The following is a 23,101-nucleotide window of genomic DNA, read 5'->3' as shown; positions in this document are numbered from 1 at the left end:
GAGAGTCTGTGTTGGTCCCTGGGAACCAGAAGCATGAACTATAGAGACACAGACAGAGCTCCCAGGTCCAATTTATTCAGATGAGTTTGGTGCTGGACGTGTAGCAGCTGCACTGCCTCCTTTGTGGTATGTATTCTCTAGACTTTGTTGTCAATCCAGTTTCAAACATTAGAACATAAAAGAATCTCCATTATAACCAGAACTGTTTAGGTGAAGTTGCTGGTAATAATTGGGAACCAATTAAGTTTAAGTTTTGGGAATTTAATTATGTAAGGTCTTGATGCAGATCACTGATAGAAACCTGGTCACCCTTATGGGTTCTGCCTTGTATTCACCATCAGGGTCTGTGTCCATGAGGACATGTGACATGGTTCTAACCGGGGAGCAGGAGGGCATGTTGGGCTTTCCTGCTTCATCAGCAGCTCATTTCAGAGGCACCATGTCCTCCCTCTCCAGTGCCTACTCACATCTGCATGTGGCCCTTGGCAGTGCAGTCACCGTGTCTGTACATGATGGGCGTCCCCTGGGACCGGAGGCCCATTCACTGGATGGACCAATGTGCAACATGGGAAAAGCCACCCCGAGGCGGAAGATGAATTACCATGGACGGGAATTCACCACGTCTGAGCAGGCACAGCTCCAGGATTGTCCCTTCATTGTGTGGTGATTTCCTCATTGTTTTCCCAGTTCAGTTTGTCTCCCTTTTTCCTGAAATAGCCACACATAACATCTGCAGTCATTCAGATAAGGAAGCACTGACTTAAAATTTAACCCAAGTTCCAGGTTCCAGGTGAGGTCCAAACTACTGTGCCATGCATCCCAGACAGACAGGTGTCATGGCTGAATTCCAAACAGATTAACATGTGAACACACATATGCTCACTCCACTCTCATGCACACAATTCCCAGTTCCCAGGGAAGAAACTCATCCCAGGTTCCTGAGGGGCAGTGGAGGCCCTGACTCTCAGGGGACTGTGATGGCTGGACCCTGACATCAGGAATATCTAGGTTCTCATCGCTGGAGCCTGTGGGTGTCCTTATATGACAGGACTTTGCAGACATGGTTAAGGTGGGGACGAGGGAGCTAAGTGTTCTAACACGGGGATTATCCTGACTCATCTGCTGGGAGATATCAATAACCACAAGGGTCCCCTTCAGAGAGAAACAAACAAATCAGACTAAAATGAAATCATTGAAACCAGATGTTGGAGTGGGATTGCTCACCCATCCAAGTGAATGAGGACCAGGAGGGAAGCCTTTGGTAGGGAGGATGGAGAGCTGTGGAGGGAGGTCCTGGGGGATGATCCTCGCCGCTGTGGCCCAGGTGGGCCTTTCAGAGGGAAACAGATGGGACTGTCAGAGGGAAACATGGGGACAGGTGGGTCTGTGGGGACAGGGGGCCTGAGGTCAGCACACAGGGGCCTGGGCTGCACTGGGGTCTCTCTTGGTGGGAAGGTTTCCAAAACCCAGGACAAGGAGAGCACTGAGGATGGTTTCCTTGCAGAGAAAGAGAAATAGAAAATACGAAGAATTGTGAAGGAGAGTCCCTGTCACTGCTGACATGTCTCCTGCAAACAGACAATGTCCCTTCTTCATTGAGAATGAAATGTCTGCAGTGAGAATATGAGAAGGAAGAGCCATCCCTGGAGGCAGCTGAGAGCTTGAGAGGAAATCCCTGTGCCCAACAGGAAGCCCCTTCCCTCCCCACCTTCCTCTGCCCCTGCTCCTGGGGCTGCTCTCTGTGCTGTGGGTCCTGAGCACCCCCTGGTGTCCTGAGCGCCCCCTGCAGCCCAGCCCTGCTGTCTCCCTCAGGGAGGTTTGTGTTTGGGCTCACATTGACTTCCCCTCACTGTGTGTCCCTTGCACAGTAATACACGGCCGTGTCCTCGGCTCTCAGGCTGCTCAGCTCCATGTAGGCTGTGCTCATGGACGTGTCTCTGGTCATGGAGACTCTGCCTTGGAACTTCTGTGCATATTTTGTGTTTCCATTGTTAGGGTAAACCCACCCCATCCACTCAAGCCCCTGTTCTGGGGCCTGTCGCACCCAGTGCATCCAGTAGCTGGTGAAGGTGTATCCAGAAGCCTTGCAGGAGACCTTCACGGAGGCCCCAGGCTTCCTCACCTCAGCCCCAGACTGCACCAGCTGCACCTGGGAGTGGACACCTGTGGAGAGGAGACAGAAGTGGGTGGAAATCCTCCTTGATCCTCCCTGATCCGCTCCTTAACCCAGGGACTGGGGAGCCCCTTACCAGTAGCCATGGCCACCAGGAGGAGGGTTCTCCAGCTCCAGTCCATGGTGAGGGGCTGTGCTGTGAGCACTTCTATAGGGGAAGGTGTGGCTGTGGGTGATGCCCTCAAGGCACAGACTTATCCATATTTAACCTAGTCTACTCCCTCTCTTTTGCATATTCATGAGGCAGAGTATTTCATAGCTGACATCTTGGTCCCACGTGAGAGAAGATGGATGACATAGGGACAGGCTCAGTGGAAGTCTGAGGGTCCTAGTCCTTATTCTTGTTTTTCTTTTCTATAAATTATATCTTTATTGTTGAAATTATTACATATGTCCCATTTAATTCCCCATTGACCCCTTCTAGCCTGCCCCAAGACTTCACCATCCTATTGTCTGTGTCCATGGATTATGTATATATGCATTCAAGTTTTTAGTTGATCTCTTGCCACCCACCCACCCTTCCCTGGTTTCCTTCTGAGATTCTGAACTCTGTTCCATGCTTCCATGATTCTGGATCCACTCCATTCATCAGTTTATTTTGTTCCACAGGAAAATATGAGTGAGATTATGTGATATTTGTCTTTCTCTGACTGATTTATTTCACATAGCATGATACTCTCCAGGTCACTCCATGCTGTCTCAAAGGGTAAGAGTCTCTTCTTTGTTACTGCTGCATAGTATTCCATGATATAAATGTACCACAGCTTTTATAACCACTCATCTACTGATGGGCACTTGGGCTATTTCCAGATCTTAACTATTGTAAGTTGTGCTGCTATGAATATAGGCGTGAATACATTCCAGTAACTTTTTATTTTTATGTAGTCCCATTTGTTTCTTTTCTCCTTAATTTCCTTTGCCCTAGGAGATGTATCTGTAAACATTGCTACTAGAGATGTCTGAGATTATACTGCCTATGGTTTCTTGTACGATTTTTATGTTTTCATGACTTTTAAGACTTTTATCCATTTTGAGCTTTTTCTTGTGTATGGTGTAAGTTGGTCTGGTTTAATTTTGCTTGCACATGGCTGTCCCATTTTCTGAACATCATTTATTCAAGAGACTCTCTTGACTCCATTGTATGATTTTGCCTCCTTTATCAAATATTAATTGAGCATAATGACTTGGGTCAATTTCTGGGGTCTATGTTCTATTTAATTGGTCTATATGTCTGTTCTTATGCCAGTACCAGGCTGTTTTGATTACAGTGGTTTTGTAGTATAATTTTATATCCGGTATTGTGATCCCTCAAATTTTATTCTTGTTTCTCAAGATTACTGAGCTTTTCAGGATCTCTTTTGATTCCATATAAATTTTTAGAATATTTGTTATATATCTGTGAAGACCACAGTGGGTATTTTAATAAGAATTTCATTGAATCTATAGATCGCTTTGGGTAGTATAGGCATATTAATTATGTTAATAATATCAATTTCTGAACACTGTATATTCTTACACTTTTTTATGTTTTCCTCTATATCTATTTTCAACATCTTGTAGGTTTCCCAGTACAGGTCTTTTGCCCCCTTGGTTCAATTTATACCTAAGTATCTTAAGTTTTGTTGTTGTTGTTTTTGCAATGCAATGGTAAAAAGGATTGTGTGTTAATTTTCTCCTTCTGAGAATTCATTATTGGTGTATAAAAATAGCTTTGATTTCTGAGTATTAATTTTGTATCCTGTTACATTACCGAAATCATTTATTAAATCTAGCAGTTTTTTTTTTGTTTGAGTCCTTCGGGTTTTCTACGTACAGTATCATGTTAGTGAAGGACAGTCCCCAGTCACTGCCCATATGCCATCTGCCAACAGCAATGTGACCTCCTCCTCTGGTGTCGCCTGTGAGAATACAGGGAATTAGAGCCAAAGCAAAAAAGCAAGAATCCTCCCTGGATACAGCTGACAGCTTGAGCAGGAGTTTGTTAGAAATAAAATCATTTAAGGTCATTCAGGCAGGGATCAAGAGAGATAAGGAGCATGTCACTTCAAACTGGTGGGAAGGGGACCCCTGTTTCCTACATGCACATTCTCACAGTGTCTCTGTTCTAGAAGGTAACACCTTCCCAGGTCCAGGAGATCGGAACTTGGGCACTTTTAGGGTCATTATTGATATGGTCACACCTGGATCACCCAAGCTGTATAATTCATTGGGGTCCCATTTGTAAAATATCGCAATAGTTGCAGGGAAGAGTGGGTATCTCTCGCTGGAGGAGCCATGGTGAAGGTGTGTTTGCATTTGTGCCATAATTTCCTTGGACCAAGACCCGTGTCATTCCATCATAGTCGTAATCTGAATCATTGCCATTTGCTTTTTCTTTCTGCATGACCACACCCCCTGCACCAGGCCCTCACTGCCATAGTGTTTGTGATTTGCTTATTTGTAACCACTCTTCTCATTTTCTGTAGACATGGTGGTTGTCGACACACAATGACTTTTTATAGGAAAAGAAAACAGGTGCCTCCTCTTTAGATGCCATTGGAAAATTCAACCCTGAAAGGCCCAACTCTAAGTTCACACAAGGCCTTCTAAAAACTGATGACCTTGGATAAAGTACAGATTCCATCCAGAACTTTGGACCATGATCTCTGTCCAGTTCTATCAACATCATCACCACCTCCATCACCATCACCAGCACCACCATCATCATCATTATCACATGCTTACTTGTAATTATTCTTCTGATTTTCTGTAGGTCTAGTTTTTGAATACTCATAAGGACACTTTATCTAAAATTTTTGGTCATTTTGCATATGTGTTAAGTAAAATAGGTTGCCATGCTCTTATTTTCCATTTGACTGCTGAGAAGGGAAGGCTTATTTTTGCCTCTTCTCCATCTCCCACACACAAGAAATCTGATAGGAAATCATGGTTTTGTCTTTAGATGTAATTGTGAGATTGAAACCACTCAAGATTAGGAAAAACCAAGATGGTAGCATAGGTAAACACCGGAAACTGCTGCCTCCCACAACAACTTCAAAAATACAATGAAAAGACAAAACAGACATCATCCAGAACTACAGGAAGGCTGGCTGAGTGGAAATGCTACAACTAGAAGGAAAGAGAAAAGTACACTGAGACTCAGAGGAGCTGCGGAAGTAAAGTACAGAGGTACAGAGGTACAGAGGCTCGAGCATGCACAGAAAGGGACTGCTACCTGAGGATGTGGCTGTCTTTTTGTCTGTCCCAAGAGACGCGACTGTGTGCTGTGCTCGTGGTCTCCCTCTGACCCTCTGAACTCAGAGGTCTGGCAAACGTTCTTGTCCATATCACTGGTTTTTACCTTTCTGGGGGTACTCCGCCCTTCCCTGCTGCAAACTGTCTCACCAGCTGGGTATACTTTGCCAGTTCCGGGGTGGGTGTTATTAGTTTCAGCTGCTCACTCCATTTGCTTCAGGACAAGACCTGGGACGTGTCTGCCTATTTAGCAGCCATCTTCACTGCTGTATTTTTGAATCTGGAGGAGTCACAAGCTCCCAACTTCTCTGAACTCCAGTTCTAGGAAGTCTCTGGGAACCCAGGACTCATACGGGGAGAAACTGGACTGTCTGACAACTGGCAGAACTCGGAACTTGAGGGCCACTTTCCCTCAGAGGTGCTTGCAGCAATTACGGGGACAGTGAGACACAGGGCCCCTTAGGGCAGGGCTGAGGATCAGCCATAGCTGCTTGCCCTGTTGATTCCCTGAGACCCCGCCCCACCCAGGCTGCTGCGGAGGCTTTTGCATATGAATTCCCTGGCCCTTTGCAATCTAAAATTACCTAACAAATTGCAGCTGGGCCAGACAGACCCAGAACTTCTAAGAGAAGTCCCATGGCCCCAGAGCAGCTTGCATTGCTTCACAGCTGGGCCTCATCTGGCACCTCCAAACCCCCAAAAAGGAAGGGCAATCTGCAGATCTCTTTGTAGCTCCTGCTGGGTAGCCTCAGGAAGAGGATAAATTATCACCTCCTTAGATCCAAGAGCCAGTGTACCCAGTGGTCAGATTGGGACCATCCAGGTTACAATTCCTCAGATCCATAAGGGACACACTCAGGGGGCATACTCAGTGAGCACCAAAGCCCCACTGAAGCAAGTCTTTCCCCAGAAGGGTGTCTTCAGCACAGAAGTTCTCCCACTGCAGACACAGCTGATTCTCATAGCCAATTGGCCTGAAGGTTAATTCCTCCCAGTGATAACTACAACAATCAAGGTTAACTACAACAAGACTGTGCACAAAGCCTACAAAGGGGTGCACCAAGAGTGTCTACCTCAGGTAATTGGGGAGGCTGAGCCACTGGGCCCTATAGGACACATAGCACACAAAGTCACTCTACTAACACAGGGAAGCATAAAAAATGCGGAGACAAAGAAGCAGGTCACAAATGACAGAAATGGAGGAAAGCAAAAGACTGGATATAGAGTTCAAAACCACGGTTATAAGGTTTTTCAAGAATTTTCTGGAAACCGCCTATAAATTTAGTGAGACCCTGGAGGATATGAAAAAAAGACCAACTAGAAATTAAGCATACACTGACTGAAATAAAGAATAATATACAGAGATCCAACAGCAGACTAGAGGATCTCAAGAATCAAGTCAAAGATTTGAAATACGAAGAAGCAAAAAACACCCAACTGGAAAAACAAAAAGAAAAAAGAACCCAAAAATATGAAGATAGTGTAAAGAGCCTCTGGGACAACTTCAAGCATACCAATATCCAAATTATGGGGGTGCCAGAAGAAGAGATAGAGCAAGATATTAGAAACCTATTTGAAGAAATAATGACAGAAAATTTTCCCTATCTGGTGAAAGAAATAGACTTACAAGTCCAGGAAGCACAGAGAACCCCAAACAAAAGGAATCCAAAGAGGACCACACCAAGACACATCATAATTAAAATGCCAAGAGCAAAAGACAAAGAGAGAGTCTTAAAAGCAGCAAAAGAAAAACAGTTACCTACAAGGGAGTACCCATATGATTGTCAGCTGATTTCTCAACAGAAATTATGCAGGCCAGAAGGGAGTGGCAAGAAATATTCAAAGTGATTAATAGCAAGAACCTACAGCCAAGATTACCTTACCCCTCAAAGCTATCATTCAGAATTGAAGATCAGATAAAGAGCTTCACAGATAAGAAAAAGCTAAAGGGGTCCATCACCACCAAACCAGTATTATATGAAATGCCGAAAGGTATTCTTTAAGAAGAGGAAGAAGAAGAAAAAGGTAAGTATAAAAATTATGAACAACAAATACATATCTATCAACAAGTGAATCTAAAAATCAAGTGAATAAAAAATCTGATGAACAGAATAAACTGGTGAATATAATAGAACCAGGAGCATAGAAAGGGAGTGGACTGACAATTCTTGAGAGGAAAGGGGTGTGGGGGTGCAGGAAGAGACTGGACAAAAATTGTACACCTATGGCCGTGACCGGTTTGGATCAGTGGATAGATCGTTGGCCTGTGGACTGAAAGGTCCCAGGTTTGATTCTGGTCAAGGGCATGTACTTTGGTTGCAGGTACATCCCCAGTGGGAGGTGTGCAGAAGGCAGCTGATCAATGTTTCTCTCTCATCTGTGTTTCTAACTCTCTATCCCTCGCTTTTCTTCTCTGTAAAAAATTAATAACATATATTAAAAAATTGTACACTATGGATGAGGACAGTGGGGGGGTAAGGGCAGATGGTGGGGTGGGAACCGGGTGGAATGGAGCTATGGGGGGAAAAAGAGGAACAACTGTAATAATTTTAACAATAAATATTTAATAAAAATAGAATGATGTAATACAAATAAAGAAAACATTGGAAGGTATACACAGTAGATTAGGGGAAGCTTAGGATTAAATCAGTGAATTAGAAGACAGAGTTGAAAATATCACTCAATTAGAGAACCAAAAAGAATCAACAATTAAAAAACAGGAGGACAGCTTAAGGGAGCTGTGAGACATTGTGAAACGTAACAATATTAGAATAGTAGGTGTGCCAGAAGATGCAGAAAGGGAGAAAAGAATTGAGAAGATGTTTAAAGAAATAATGGTAGACAACTTCCTTAACCTGGTAAAGGGATAAGTCATACAGGTTTAGGAGGCACAGAGAACCCCAAACAAGAAGAACCTAAACAGAACCACACCGATACACATCATAATTCAAATGCCAAAAATTAAAGATAAGGAGAGAAACTTAAAGGCAGCAAGAGAAAAGAAAACTATTACCTACAAAGGAGTTCCTATAAGGGTGACACCTGATTTATCATCAGAAACTCTACAGGCCAGAGGGAATGACATGAAGTAGTCAAGCTGTTCAATGTTAAGTAAACTTGGCTCTTGGACATGTCTCTAGTGATGCTATTGGATCTCAGTGTTGGGTTATAGTGCATCTTTACCAGTCCACATAGGCTGGTAGATCTAGTTCATATCTTAGCTCATTAAATAGAATCCAGAGACAGCCCAGGTGGGGGAGAGGGTCTGCTAGGGCTCCACTAGTCCTGGGCCAAACTCCTGCAGCTGGACCTGGGGCAGGACACCTGGGGACAAGGAGCATCAATTCCTGTCAGTTACTTTCAGACACAGTTGTCCCATAATCACTGTGTGACCCCTGAGACCCTCACTTAGGGGGGCTGTCACCAAGGACAAGAGAAGACCCAGCAGTCTCATCTTCTTCTAGATCACAGCTCTGCCTTCCCAGAGACCTCAGCTCTGTGTGAGGAGAGAGCTGTGAGCCTTTACAGCCCAGGAGAGGATTTAACCTTGAGCTTGAAGAGAAATATGCATGTGGTGCAGCCTTTCCTATAAGTATAGGGCCTGAGGTTGGGCTGCCCTGGTCATTCTGGATGCCTCTTCTGGCATCTCTTCCCCTGGCCTCACTCACCACATAAGTCAGGGATAGGGGACCAGCTGGGTCACAAAGCACATTGTAGTTTGGTAAAAGATTGACCTAAAGTTTCTGAGCAAAAAAAGAAATGGTTGACTCAATGAGAAGGTTACACATTTAACTTTTCATGCATCTTTCAAGCTGATGTGAAAGGGATTACCATTTGTTCAGACGATTTCTGAATCTCAAAATCATATTGTATCCACAATTTCCTAATTTTTTGAATCTAATATTTTAGAAACAATTTATATCATTGTGAAAAATATAAAGGGCATCAATTCTCAATATCTTATATCTTAAATTATGATGTTACTTTGATCTGAGAAACTACCTCTCAAGCACAGACAGGTGAAACATTTGTGATTCTCGATGTTGGAAAAATTTTTATTGTGTCTACAGTTTCTTGTAGAAACTATTTGATATGCAAGGCAGTGGCCTATTGCAGAGACCCCAATCTAGTTACATCAGAAATAGTCATGGCTTTAAGTGGAGAAAAGACAAGAAATAAAAGCAGTGATCATGCAGGTGTACAACTCAGAATCTTTCATATGTTGAAGTGATAATGGTAGGGGATTTACCTCTTTTCTCAGTCTAGTGTTATCAGTAATGTTAGGGTCCAGAGGGAGGTGAGGACAGAGAATTCCTACCATAGAATTTCTCATAGGAAAGAGAACTTTAACCCTGAGAGGAATGCTTCATTTCCAGCCTCCCTCTGCCCTTTCCCTGGGAGGTCACAGTGGTCAGAGGGTACTGGGCTCTCCCACAAATTGTAACATCCTTGATGTATTTTTTATTAACTCTACCATCAGACTGATTTGGAAATATATTCTTTGTTTATGTTTTAAGTTGCTCAATGGAATCCTTGATGGGACCAAAGTCTTTAATTTTGACCAAGGCTAATTTAATAATAATTTCTTTAATGGGACCTGTTTTGGTGATTTTACAAAGAACTCCCCAGAAAACGCTTAGGCTCCACTGTCCATGTGGATTTGCTACAGCAACCACAGGGACTGGAGCAGGTTCTGGTACCAGAGGGGGGCGCTGCTGGGAAACTACCCATAAATCTGGATGTGACTGTGGAACTGGGTCAGGGGAGGAAGCTGGACTGTTTTGAGTCACATGACAGAAATATGCCTGGTGTTCATGGACAGAGAGTTACTGGGCATGTGGGTCTAAAACCTCTTCCAGTGAAGGGTCAGAAAGAAGTACAGGGCATGATAGAGACATCTTGTATCACTGGAGGAAATACCAGAATATTTATGAGCAGGAGTTTCTTAGAAATTGAAAGCTTAAAAATTCAGCAGGAAGGGGATAAGAAAAATAAGGAACATGCCATTGCCAACTGGTGGGAAGGGGATTCCTGTTGCCTACATGCACATTCCCGCAGTGTCTCAGTTCTGAAAGGTAACACCTTCCCAGGTGCAAGGGATCTGCACTTAGACACCTTTGGGGTCATTACTGATCTGATCTTACCATGAATCACCCAAGCTGCCTAATTCATTGAGGTCCCATTTGTGAAATTTCTCAACACTTTTAGGGAAGCGTGTGCACCCCTCATTGGAAGAGCCATGGTGATGTGTGACCCTCTGAACAGCCTTCATTTCTTTAGGTGAAGAGCCCTGTCTCAGCCCAACCTCATCATCATCATCCTCTTCCACTTCCTCCTCCTCCTCATCCCTTGTTGACTTATAATCATTCTTATATTTTGTAGACATGGTAGTTTTCCACAAACATTAACTTTTTATCAAATAATGAAAACAGGAATCTTCCATTTAGATGTCATTGGACATTGAAATCACAACTGCCACACCTAAGAGTTGTTACAAGGCCTTCCAAACAACTTATGGTTTTGGACAGGGGAGAGATCCCTCCCAGGACAATGGGCCAGGACCCCTGTCCAATTCTATGGTCATCAGCACCATCACCATCACCAGAACCACCATTATCATCATATGGCTATTTATAATTATTTTTCTTAGTTACAGTAGAAGCTGTTGTTGTATACACATAATGACCATTTCTCTCAATGTTTGCTCAATTTTTGTAATTGTGAACAAAATATCTAGCCATACTTTATTTTCTTTTCATTTGGTTATTGAAAACTGATGGCTTCTTCCTGCCCCACATGGGAATTTGAAAAGAAAGGTTGGGTCTCCTCTCCAGATGTCAATAAGAGGTTGAATCCACACAAGCCCCTGAAAGCAGGATTCCTCCCCCTGCCCCACCACCTAGACAAAATAAAATCCCTCAGTCAGCCCCCTTTCCTGGCTCCATCAAAGCAGGTCTGACTTCCTGAAGGGCCTTTCCTGTGCTTCTCAGAGATTTCAACTATGTGCATAATAAACATTCCATGTCCCTTGGTGTGTGTGTTAATCATCATCCTGGTCATCCATACCAAGCCGCCGTGAGTCCACCTACCTCTTCCTGGTACCACCTGCTCTTGGTGCTATGAGCATGATGCCAAGTCAATGACTGTCACCGCAGGGGTCCTTCTTCTCTAGCTTTGCATTCATAAGCTTCTGGTGCCTGCTGTCCAGAACACACGAGTTCTGTTTCTAGCTGGTGGTACCCAGAGATGCGTGGAGCTGAGATGCACTGTTGAGTCAGGAGAGATTCTGGTTAGATTTAGCTGATGCAGGTCAGACATTTGATGATGAATTGTCATTTGGGCTCAAGAGTCAAAGAAAGACACACTGCAGTTTGTCTGCGTGAGAAAGTTGTCTCTTTTTACAACAGACTTTCTACCTCAGAGACGTCAGCGGTAAGCACAGAGTCAGGAATACAGAAGTTCCCTGAGGGGAACTGTGACATGAAGGGGAAACCACACAGGAAACCAGCCCAAACCTTCAACTGCTCCTGCTGCTGTGATAGTCCTTGTGTTCAGGGACCCTAGTGCCCGCTTGTGGTCACAGCTTCTGCTGCAGGGAGGTTTGTGTCTGGGCTCACACTGACTTCCCCTCACTGTGTCTCTTGCACAGTAATACATGGCTGTGTCCTCAGCTCTCAGGCTGTTCATTTGCAGATACAGCATGTTCTTGGTGTTGTCTCTGGAGATGGTGAATCGGCCCTTCACAGAGTTGGCATAGTATGTGGTACTTCCATCAGGATTCATTCGACATAACCACTCCAGCCCCTTCCCTGGAGCCTGGCGGACCCAGTGCATCCAGTAGCTACTGAAGGTGAATCCAGAGGCTGCACAGGAGAGTCTCAGAGACCCTCCAGGCTGCACCAAGCCTCCCCCAGACTCCACCAACTGCACCTCACACTGGACACCTGCAAACACAAAGACATCCTGGTCAGGAAACTCTCACAAGTCCACTGTTTCTCTCACTCACATCCACTCACATACTCAGTCTTTCTTTTTCTCCATAAACTACCTCTTGAAAGAGCCACAATAAAAACCCAGCTAAGCCAAAACCCCATGGTGAGTGGTCTGTGTTCAGTCCTGATCAGGAATGGAAACACCTAGGGATCCCGGGGCTGGGCTCCTATCCCAGAGCTGCAGGGTCGAGGGTGGGCTGGTTTTTATGAGCAGAGGGGTCCATATTTGCATGTCCTCCTAGTATATAGGAAGCTCTTGGGTTGGATGCTGGTACAAATGACACCATATAAGAATGTGACATGTCTAGGGATGCATGTATGTTAAATAATTCCCGGCATCTGGGCCTATGTTCTCCATACCAGAACCAATCACTCCAGGTCACCTGTACAAAAAAGAGAAGGATTAAAAATGATGGATTCCTTCGACAGTCACCAGTAATGAAAAGAAAGAGAAATTAACCTTCAAATCGGATAAGTAAAAGTACAGCAGGTTCATGTTCAGGAGATGGGAAGTTCCATTCGACACTATTTACCCTACAAAGTGATCAGAGGATAAACCAAGACAAGAGTGTGAGCCTAGAGCCAGTGGACCAAGTGTTGGGGGAGAGTGGAGTGTCTGTGTGGGTCCCTGGGAACCAGAAGCATGAACTATGGATATGCAGACACAGCTCCCGGGTCCTATTCCTTCAGGGGAGTTTGGTGCTGGATGTGTAGCACCTGCACTGCCTCCTTTGTGGTGTTTATTCTCTAGAATCTGTTGTAGATCCAGTTTCACACATTGGGATATAGAAGAATCTCCCTCATGACCAGGTGTGCTTAAGGGTTAGATGTGGCTAATGATTGAGGAATAATGAAGATTAGGTTATGAAAAAATTGTTATTGGAAATCTGATGTCTGCATGTGACCCTTGGGACCACTGTCACCATGTCCTGGCTCAGCTTCAGGTCTCCTGTCTGTGACCTGTCCTGGGGTGTCCACAGCTGCATGCACCTGTGAGAGGGGTGCTGGTGGATGAAGGGGGGCAGGTGGCTTTTACAGGGTCTGATCTGCCCTTGACGCTGTGGGAACAGCTGGGGAGAGTCAGCAGGGCTCTGGCCATGGAGCTCAGGGACTCGGACAGATGTAGGGAGGATGTGGACAGTGGAAGGCAGCTTGGGAGATTTTCTTCTTCTTGAATTTTGGTAGTATTTTGAGAAAGATCGGTGTTAGTGCTTTTTGGAATGTCTGGTGAGATTCACCTGTGAAGGCATCTGGTGCAGGACTTTTATTTGTTGGTAGTTTTTTTAATTCCTGCTTTGATTTCATTAGGTTAATTTGGTCTATTTAGATTTTCTTATTGTTTCTGATTCAGTTTTGAAAGGATATATGTTCCTAGAAATTTAGCATTTTCACCCATGTTTTCCAATATGTTGATATATGGTTGTTCATAATAGTTTAGTATAACCCTTTCTATTTCTATGGTGTTAGTTGTTACATCACTTTTATTTTTCATTTTATTTATTAGTGTCATCTCTCTTTATTTCTTGACTAGTCTGTTTAAAAGTTTGTCAATCTAGTCTATCTTTTGAAAGAACCAGCTCTTGGTTTCATTAATTTCCTTAGACTGTGTTTTGTTTATTTCCTCTATGGTCTTTATTATTTCCTTCCTTGTACTCACTCCAGGATTTTTACCCCCATTCCGTTAGGTGTAGAGTTAGAATGGTATCCTTGTTTCTGTTTCCTGAGGTTTGGATTTCCCTATTATAACTGCTTGTTCTATGTCCCTTAGATTTGGCTTGTTGTGCTCTCATTTTCATTTGTTTTAAGGTAACTTTGATTTCTTCCTTGGTCTCTCTGATAACCCATTCATTGTTCAGTAACATGTTCCTTAGCCTCACTGACTTTGTGTGTTGTTCTGTTTTTTCTTCTGTGGTTGACTTATAATTTCATAACTTTATAGTCAGAGAAGGTGCTCGATATGATTTCAATCTTTTTAAACTTATTGAGATTTGCTTTGTGTACTAACATGTGGTCTATCTTAGAAAATATTTCATGTTTCATGTGCACATGGAAAGAATGTATATTCTGCTGCTTTGGGGTGGAATGCTCTGAATATTTCAATTAAATCCATCTGCTTTAGTATATGATTGAAGATATGTGTTTTCTTGTTGATTTCCTGTATGGAACATCTATCCATTGATGTTAATGGGGTGTTAAAGTCTGATACAATGTAAGTATTCCTGTCAATCTCTCCCTTCATGTCCTTCAAGATTTGCTTTTTTAAAATGTATTTTTATTGATTTCAGAGAGGAAAGGAGAGGGAGAGAGAGAAAGAAATGTCAAGGATGAGAGAGAATCATTGATCAGCTGCCTTGGCCTGCTCTGGGGAAAGAGCCTCAAATATGGGCATGTGCCCTGACTGGGCATCCAACTGTGACCTCTTAGTTCACAGGTCAGAGCTCAACCATGGGGACACACAGGCTGGACTCAAAATGTTCTTTACATATTTAGGTTCTCCTTTGTTGGGGTTATAAATGTTTACCAGCGTTATATCCTCTTGCTGGATTGCTCTGTTTATTATTATGTAGTCTCTTTCTTTGTCTCTTACTAGAGTCTTTGTTTCAAAGTCTGTTTTGTCAGATACAGGTATTGCTGCCCCAGTTTTGTTTTATTTATTTTTTCATTTCCATTTGCATGAAAATTTGTTTTTCAGCCTTTACTTTTCTCTGTGTGTATCTTTCATTCTGGAGTATGTCGGTTGTGGACAGCATAGATGTGAGTCTTGCTTTCTTATCCAATCAGCTACCCTAAGTCTTTTGATTGTAGCATTTAAGCCATTTACATTTAAAACAATTATTGATTGGTACAGGATTTTTTGCCAGGAAGCCCCTTCCTTCCCCACCTCCCTCTACCCTTGCTCCTGGGGCTGTCCTCTGGGCTTCAGGGGTCAGGAGTGCCCCCTGGTGTCCTGAGCACCCTCTATGGCCCAGCCCTGCTGTCTCCTGCAGAGAGGTTTGTGTCTGGGCACACACTGACTTCCCCTCACTTTGTCTTGCACAGGAATACATGGCCGTGTCCTTGGCTCTCAGGCTGTCCAATGGTAAATAAACCTGGTTCTTGGACTTTTCCCTGGTGGTGCTGAGGTTGGATTTCTGTATGGGATCATAGTTTGTAACCCCATAACCTCATATAACCCCAACCCACTCCAGCCCCTTTCTGGGAGCCTGGAGGATTCCTTTCACATCATAGCCCATTGGAGAGAATCCAGGGACAGTGCAGGTGAGGGAGAGGGTCTGTGAGGGTTATTCCAGTCCTGGGCCCGACTCCTGCAGCTGCACCTGGGACAGGACACCCATGGACAAGGAGCATCAGTCCCTGTCAGTCACCTGCAGTCACAGCCATCCCATGACCCCTGTCTGACCCCTGAGACCCTCACCTTGGGGGGCTGTCACCAGGCACAGGAGAAGACCCAGCAGTCTCATCTTCTTCTAGACCACAGCTCTGCCTTCCCAGAGACCTCAGCCCTGTGTGAGGAGAGAGCTGTGAGCCTGCACAGCCCAGGAGAGGATTTACCCTGGAGCTTGAAGAGAAATTTGCATGTCGGGCAGTCTTTTCCTTCTAAGTAGAGGGACTGAGGTCTGTATTCCCTGATCATTTGGGGGTTCATGTCGGGGAATCTCTTTCCTTAATCTTACTCACCATGTAAGTCAGGGACAGGGAACTACCTGGGTCATGAGACACATTGGAATTAGGTCAAGGACAACCTTACCTGAGCAGAAGAAGAAATGTTGAACTAGATGAATACGTTACATTGGTAAGTTCTCATTCATCTTTCAAACAAATTTAATAGGGTTTAGCAATTGTTTAGCTTCTGAAATCTAACAATTACATATATCTACAAGTAAGAAATGTTTATCATTGTCATTTTATATGCTAATTATGTTCACCTGGTGTAAAATATTTTAAAAAGAAAGCACAACCATTTTTTTCCCATCACATTGTCTTCATTTCTACTTTCATATGAGTACCTGATTCCCAACCACAAGAAAAAGGGAGACCCTTGATACTTGATGTCGTAACTTTTAATGTGTTATGACACACTGTGCAAACTCTTCCCTTATGCAAACCCATGGCATATTGCAGACACCCTGAAATAACCACATCTGAAATAATCATGTTTTAACCTGGATAAAAGATAAGAGATAAAGATATTTGCATGTGTACCACTGAGAACCTTTCATATCTTGAACAATATATGCAGCCTGTTAAGTGACCTGATTTCTCAGTCTAGGGTTGTCACTGATGTTGGGGATCACAGTAAGGGAAATTGGAGAATTCCTAGCACACATTTTCTCACAGGAAAGGGAACTTCAACCCTGTCAGGAATCCCTCATCCCAGCCTCCCTCTGCCCTGTCCCTGGGGATGCTCACTGTAGTCAGAGGGTGTTGGGCTCTCCCCCTAACATACAACATCCTTAATGTGTAATGCACACATTCTCCCATCAGGCACATGATTCAGAAAGATAGTCTCTTGCTAAGCTAATCATTGAATATCCTTGATGGAATATTTGGAGGAACAAATGTTTTTCATTTTATTACAGTTCAATTCATCAGTATTTTCTTTAATGGGTCCTGCTTTGGGTGATTTTACATAGAACTCCTCAGAAAATGCTGAGCCTCCACTGTCCATGTGGATTGGCTACAGCAGCCACAGGGACTGGAGCAGGTTCTGGTACCAGAGGGGAGCACTGCTGGGAAACTACCCATAAATCTGGACGTGACTGTGGAACTGGGTGAGGGGAGGAAGCTGGACTTGTTTTGAGTCACATGACAGAAATGTGCCTGATGTTCATGGACAGAGAGTTACTGGACATGTGGGTTTAAAGCCTCCAGTGAAGGCCCAGTAGGAAGTGCAGGGCACTATAGAAACAACTTGTGTCATTATAGAAAATACACGAATAATTATGAACAGTAGTTTGATAGAAATAAAATCATTAAAGATCTTGTAGGTAGGAATCAAGATAAATAAGGAACCTGTCATTGCACACTGGTGGGTAGGGGTTCCCTGTCTCTTACATGCACATTCTCACAGTGTCTCTGTTCTAGAAGGTAACACTTCCCAGGTCCAGGGATCTGCATTTGGACAACTTTGGGGTCATTACTGATCTGGTCTCACCCTGAATCACTAAAGCTGCCTAATTCATTGAGATCCCTTTTATGAAATCTTTCAATACTTAGAGATAAGAGTGGATACCCCTCACTGGAGAAGCCATGGTGATGGTGTGTCTGTATAAGGAGCCATCATTTTATTAAACCAAGACCCTGCCCCAATCTGTAGTCATCGTCTTTTTCAACGTGTGATTCTTTTTTTAAGAAATCATATTGTTTGAAGTGTTATATAAGTCTCCCCTTTGACCCATTGTGCATCATATTAATCATCATCATTATCATAATCATCACCATTTTTTACCTATAATCTTTCTTCTCATTTTCTATAGACAAGGTGGTTGTCCACACACAATGACTTTTCATAGGAAAAGAAAGCAGGAGTCTTCACCATGGCTGTCATTGGAAAATTGAAACCCCAAAAGCCCAACTCTAAGTTGACCCAAGGCCTTCTAATAACTGGTGGCCTTGGATAAAGTACAGATTCCCACAAAGACATTGGAACAGAGAGTTACTGTTGTCCAATATTATTATCACCATCACCAACATCATCAAAATCATGATTATCTTCATCATCCTCATTCTCAATTTCTTACTTATAATTATTCTTTCCATTTTGTTTAGACCTGTTTTTTTAACACACACAATAACACCTTATCTCAACTTTTGCTCATTTTTTTTATATTTGTTATATAAAACAGGTAGTCATACTCTATTTTATTTTTGCTTGACTACTCACAACTGATGGCTTATTCTTGCCTCTTCTCCATCTGCCACACAGGAGATATCTGATAAGAAATCAGGGTTTTGTCTTTAGATGTCATTGGGAGATAGAAACCACTCAAGCCCCTGGAAACAGAATTCATTCCCTCTCCCATCTCTTTGAAAATAATAAAGCACAGAGCCAGTCTCCTTTCCTTACTCCATCAAAGCAGTTCTGAACTGCTGAAGGGCCTTCCCTGTGCTTCCTAGAGATTTCAACCGTGTGCATAATAAACATTCCACGTCCCTGTGGTGAGTGTATTTATAATCAGCCTGGACATGCAAAACACGATTCTGTGGGTCCCTCTGCTTTTTCCTGGCATCCCCTACTTTTGGCTCTATAAGCATGATGGCAAGTCAATGAATGTAACCACCAGTGATTCTTCATCTCTAGCTTTGGAGTCACATGCCTCTGGTGTCTGCTGTCCAACACGATCTTGTCCTGCTGGCTGGCTGGGACCCTGAGCTGTGTGGGTGGAGCAGAGCTGCACTGTTGAGTCAGCAGAACCTCTGGTTGGATTTAGCTGACTTAGGTCAGAAGATTTGATCATTACTTGGTAGTTGGCACAAGAGTCTGAAAGAGACTCTCTGACATTTGTCCATATGAAGAAGTTGTCTCTGTTTCAAGAGACTTTTCTAACTCAGAGACTTCAGAGGTAAGTGCAGAATCAGCAAACCAGAGGTTTCCTGAGGGAAACCGTGACATGAAGAGGAAACCACACAGGAAACCAGCCCAAACCTCCAACCACACCTGCTACTGGGATGGTCCATGCATTCAGGGAATGTGAGTGCCCCCTGTTGGTCACAGCCTCTCTTGCAGAGAGGTCTGTTTCTGGGCTCACCCCGACTTTCCATCACTGTGTGTCTCTTGCACAGTAATACATGGCTGTGTCCTCAGCTCTCAGGCTGCTCAGCTCCATGTGGCTGTGCTCATGGAGGTGTCTAGTCATGGACACTCTGCGTTGGAACTTCTGTGCATAATTTGTGTTTCCATTGTTAAGGTAAACCCTCCCCACCCACTCAAGCCCTGTCCTGGGGCCTGTCGCACCCAGTGCATCCAGTAGCTGGTGAAGGTGTTTCCAGAAGTCTTGCAGGAGACATTCACAGAGGCCCGTGGCTTCCTCACCTTAGCCCCAGATTGCACCAGCTGCACCTGGGATTGGACACCTGTGGGGAGAGGAGACAGGAGTGGGTGGAAATTCTCCTTGACTCTCCCTGGTCCCCCCCTCAACCCAGGGACTGGGGATCCCCTTACATGTAGCCATGGCCACCAGGAGGAGGGTTCTCCAACTCCAGTCCATGGTGAGGGCTGTGCTGTGAGCACTTCTGTAGGGGAAGGTGTGGCTGTTGGTGATCCCTCAGGGCACAGACTTGTCCATATTTAACCTAGTCTACCTCCTGTCTTTTGCATATTCATGAGGCAGAGTATTTCAGAGCTGAGGTCTTGACCCCACCTGAGAGAAGGTGGATGGCACAGGGACCAGGCTCAGTAGGAGACTGAGTGCCCAGGTCCTAATTCTTTTTTTAAACATTATATCTTTATTGTTGAAGGTCTTACATATGTCCTCTTTATCTCCCATTGACCCCTTCTAGCCGCACCCCCCCCCCTTCCAAAGGCCTCCACCAGCCTATTGCCTGTGTCCATGGGTTATACATATATGCATACAAGTTTTTTGGTTGATCTCTTCCCAACCACCCATCCTCTCCTACTTTCCATCTGAGATTCCCTATTCTTCTAGGTCTCTGGATCCATTTCGTTCATCATTTAATTTTTTTATTAGATTCCATATATGAATCAGATAATGTGATACTTGTCTTTCTCTGACTTATTTCACTTAGCATGATACTCTCCAGGTCCCTCTATGCTGTCTCAAAGGGCAAGAGATCCTTCTTTTTATGGATGTATAATACTTTGTGGTATAAACACACCACAGATTTTTAATCCACTCATCTACTGATGGTCTCTTGCGCTGTTTCCAGGTCTTAGCTATTATAAATTGTGCTGCTATGAACACAGGGATGCAGACATGCTTTCTGATTGATGTTTCCATTCCCTTAGGATATATTCCTAGAAGTGGGATCACAGGGTTAAATGGCAGTTCCATAGTTAATATTTTGAAGAAACTCCATAGTGTTTTCCATAGTGGCTGCACCAATCTGTAGTCCCACCAGCACTGTACTAGGGTTCACTTTTTTCCACATCCTCAAGTGCTCCACAAACAATGCGTTGGTTTGCTTATGGTAATAATTCTTTTTTTATTATTATTGACTAACATTTATTTCCCCACCAGTTATTTAGATATAAATTCTCAGTCGCCATCAACAGAGCATTTACTAACTGGTGCAAGTTTTACCCACAGTCTGTTTACTACCAAAACCAGCAACATCTCGTACTTTTCATTAAAAACAGTTATAACTCGAATGAATAATTCAAAGGCAATGTCTCATCAAATATCAGGTTTTAAACATGCGGCTCATACTTTGAGTACAAACCTCAGCCTGGGGGAGCTAGAAGTTCCTATGGACAATCGTAGTTATATACGCATTAACCCCAATCTCTCCCATGATGAAGTAAAGGACATTAGCCAGGGCACTGTCCAAACAGAGACAGAAGGATATAATTATCAAGTTTTCACATCTGCCCAGGGTTACACACAGCACATGGATGGGTTTGCAGCATCAGTTAGTAGAGTCATCACTATTTTGCCAGAAAAGCCAGAGTCAATCAAAATACCAACCTGTGCAGAATCGCCTGGCTTTCTGGGTGTTTCCTGTGTGCCAACCACCGATGGTCACTTCCGATGTGGAAGCTGCCCCCTTGGATATTACGGAGATGGCATCAATTGCAAAGGTAGTATGAAAACTCTTCAAAGAAAACTATCCAGTTCACATTAAAGTAGTTAAGAAGATATGCTATTTATTAATTTCTATTTACTCCGTTTAGTTCAATAATTTCTATTTATTTTACTTATTTATTTGTCTATAGTCTTTTTCATATTACAAAAAATTAACATGGGCATTTCTGAGTTATTTTTAAATAGTGTTAATATTAAATAGAATTATAACTATATAAATGTATTTATTGAGTATCTACTGTGGTCCATGGTCTATGGAAACATTCTTTATCAATTTTCTCATATAATCCACAAGGACCCAACAAATTGGGTGTTATTTTCTCGTTATACAAATGAGAAAGCAGAGCCTTAGAGGGCTAACTGGTTTTCCTGGAATTAAGCAGCTAAAAAGATAAAATAAGAATGGGAATAACATTGTGGTCTGGGTTCTTTTTAGCTCTCAGTACGCATTTAGCCCTTTAACTTACTACATCTAACATATTTGCTTATTTGCATAAATTAGGTTTCTCTATAATTCCTCTGGCTTTTTTAAAATTGTTTTATTGCTTAAAGCAGAGGTCCTCAAAATTTTTAAACAGGGGGACAGTTCACTGTCCCTCAGACATTCCACACATGCACACTGCTGGCCCGGGACAAGTTGGCTGCTAAGTAGGACAGGCAGCGGCTGCAAAAACACCTGGTGGGCCGGATAAATGTTTACGGCGGGCCGTATTTTGAGGACCCCTGACTTAAAGTATTACAAAGAGTATTATATATGACTCCTTTTTTCTCTCTCTCCTTTACCTTCCCCTAGCCTCCCATAACCCCCATGTCTTCTGTCCATTGGTCATGCTTATATGCATGCATACAAGTCCTTCGGTTGATCTCTTACCCACCTCCCTCCCGCCTCCCAACCCTCCCCAGCCTTCCCTCTGTAGTTTGACAGTCTGTTAGATGCTGCTCTGCCTCTGTATCTATTTTTGCTCATCAGTTTATAATGGTCTTTATTATCCATAAATGAGTGAGATCATGTGGTATTTTTCTTTCATTGACTGGCTTATTTCACTTAGCATAATGCTCTCCAGTTCCATCCATGCTGTTACAAATGGTAAGAATTCTTTCTTTTTTACAGCAGCATAGTATTCCATTGTGTAGATGTACAACAGTTTTCAAATCCATTCATCTGGTGATGGGCACTTAGGCTGCTTCCAGATCCTCGCTATGGCAAATTGTGTTGCTATGAACATAGGGATGCATATATCCTTTCTGATTGGTATTTCTGTTTTTTTTGGGGGGATATATTCCTACAAGTGGGATCACAGGGTCAAATGGGAGTTCCATTTTTAACTTTTTGAGGAAACTCCATACTGTCTTCCATAGTGGCTGCACCAGTCTGCATTCCCACCAGCAGTGCACTAGTGTTCCCTTTTCTCCGCATCCTCTCCAGCACTTGTCGGCTGTTGATTTGTTGATGATAGACATTCTGACAGGTGTGATATGATACCTCATTGTTGTTTGATTTGCATCTCTCAGATGATTAGTGACTTTGAGCATGTTTTCATATGTCTCTTTGCTTTCTGAATGTTCTCTTTTCAAGTGTCTATTTAAGTCCTTTGCTCATTTTTTGATTGGGTTCTTTATCTTCCTTTTTGTTAAGTTGTATGAGTTCCCTATAAATGTTGGAGATTAAACCCTTTTTGGTGGTAACATTGGCAAATATGTTCTCCCATTCAGTGGGCTTTCTTGTTATTTTGTTGATGGGTTTTTTTGCTGTGTAGAAGCTTTTTATTTTGATGTAGTCCCATTTGTTCATTTTCTCTTTAGTTTCCAATGCCCTAGGAGCTGTATCGGTGAAGAAATTGTTTCAGCATATGTCTGAGATTTTGTTGCCTTTGGATTCCTCTAGTATTTTTATGGTTTCTCATCTTACATTTAAGTCCTTTATCCATTTTGAGTTTATT

General features: G+C 43.2%; 1 pseudogene; it reads right to left on the bottom strand.

Annotated features, from left to right (window-relative positions):
• Window positions 1-19,160: 19,160 nt before the first annotated feature.
• On the bottom strand, window positions 19,161-19,607 carry LOC118660986 (annotated as a pseudogene).
• Between the last annotated feature and the right edge of the window lie 3,494 nt (window positions 19,608-23,101).

This window comes from Myotis myotis, unplaced genomic scaffold (assembly GCF_014108235.1).
Source record: "Myotis myotis isolate mMyoMyo1 unplaced genomic scaffold, mMyoMyo1.p scaffold_m19_p_75, whole genome shotgun sequence".
NCBI classification, from domain to species: domain Eukaryota; kingdom Metazoa; phylum Chordata; class Mammalia; order Chiroptera; family Vespertilionidae; genus Myotis; species Myotis myotis.
This window is presented reverse-complemented; position numbering and strand designations above follow the sequence as displayed.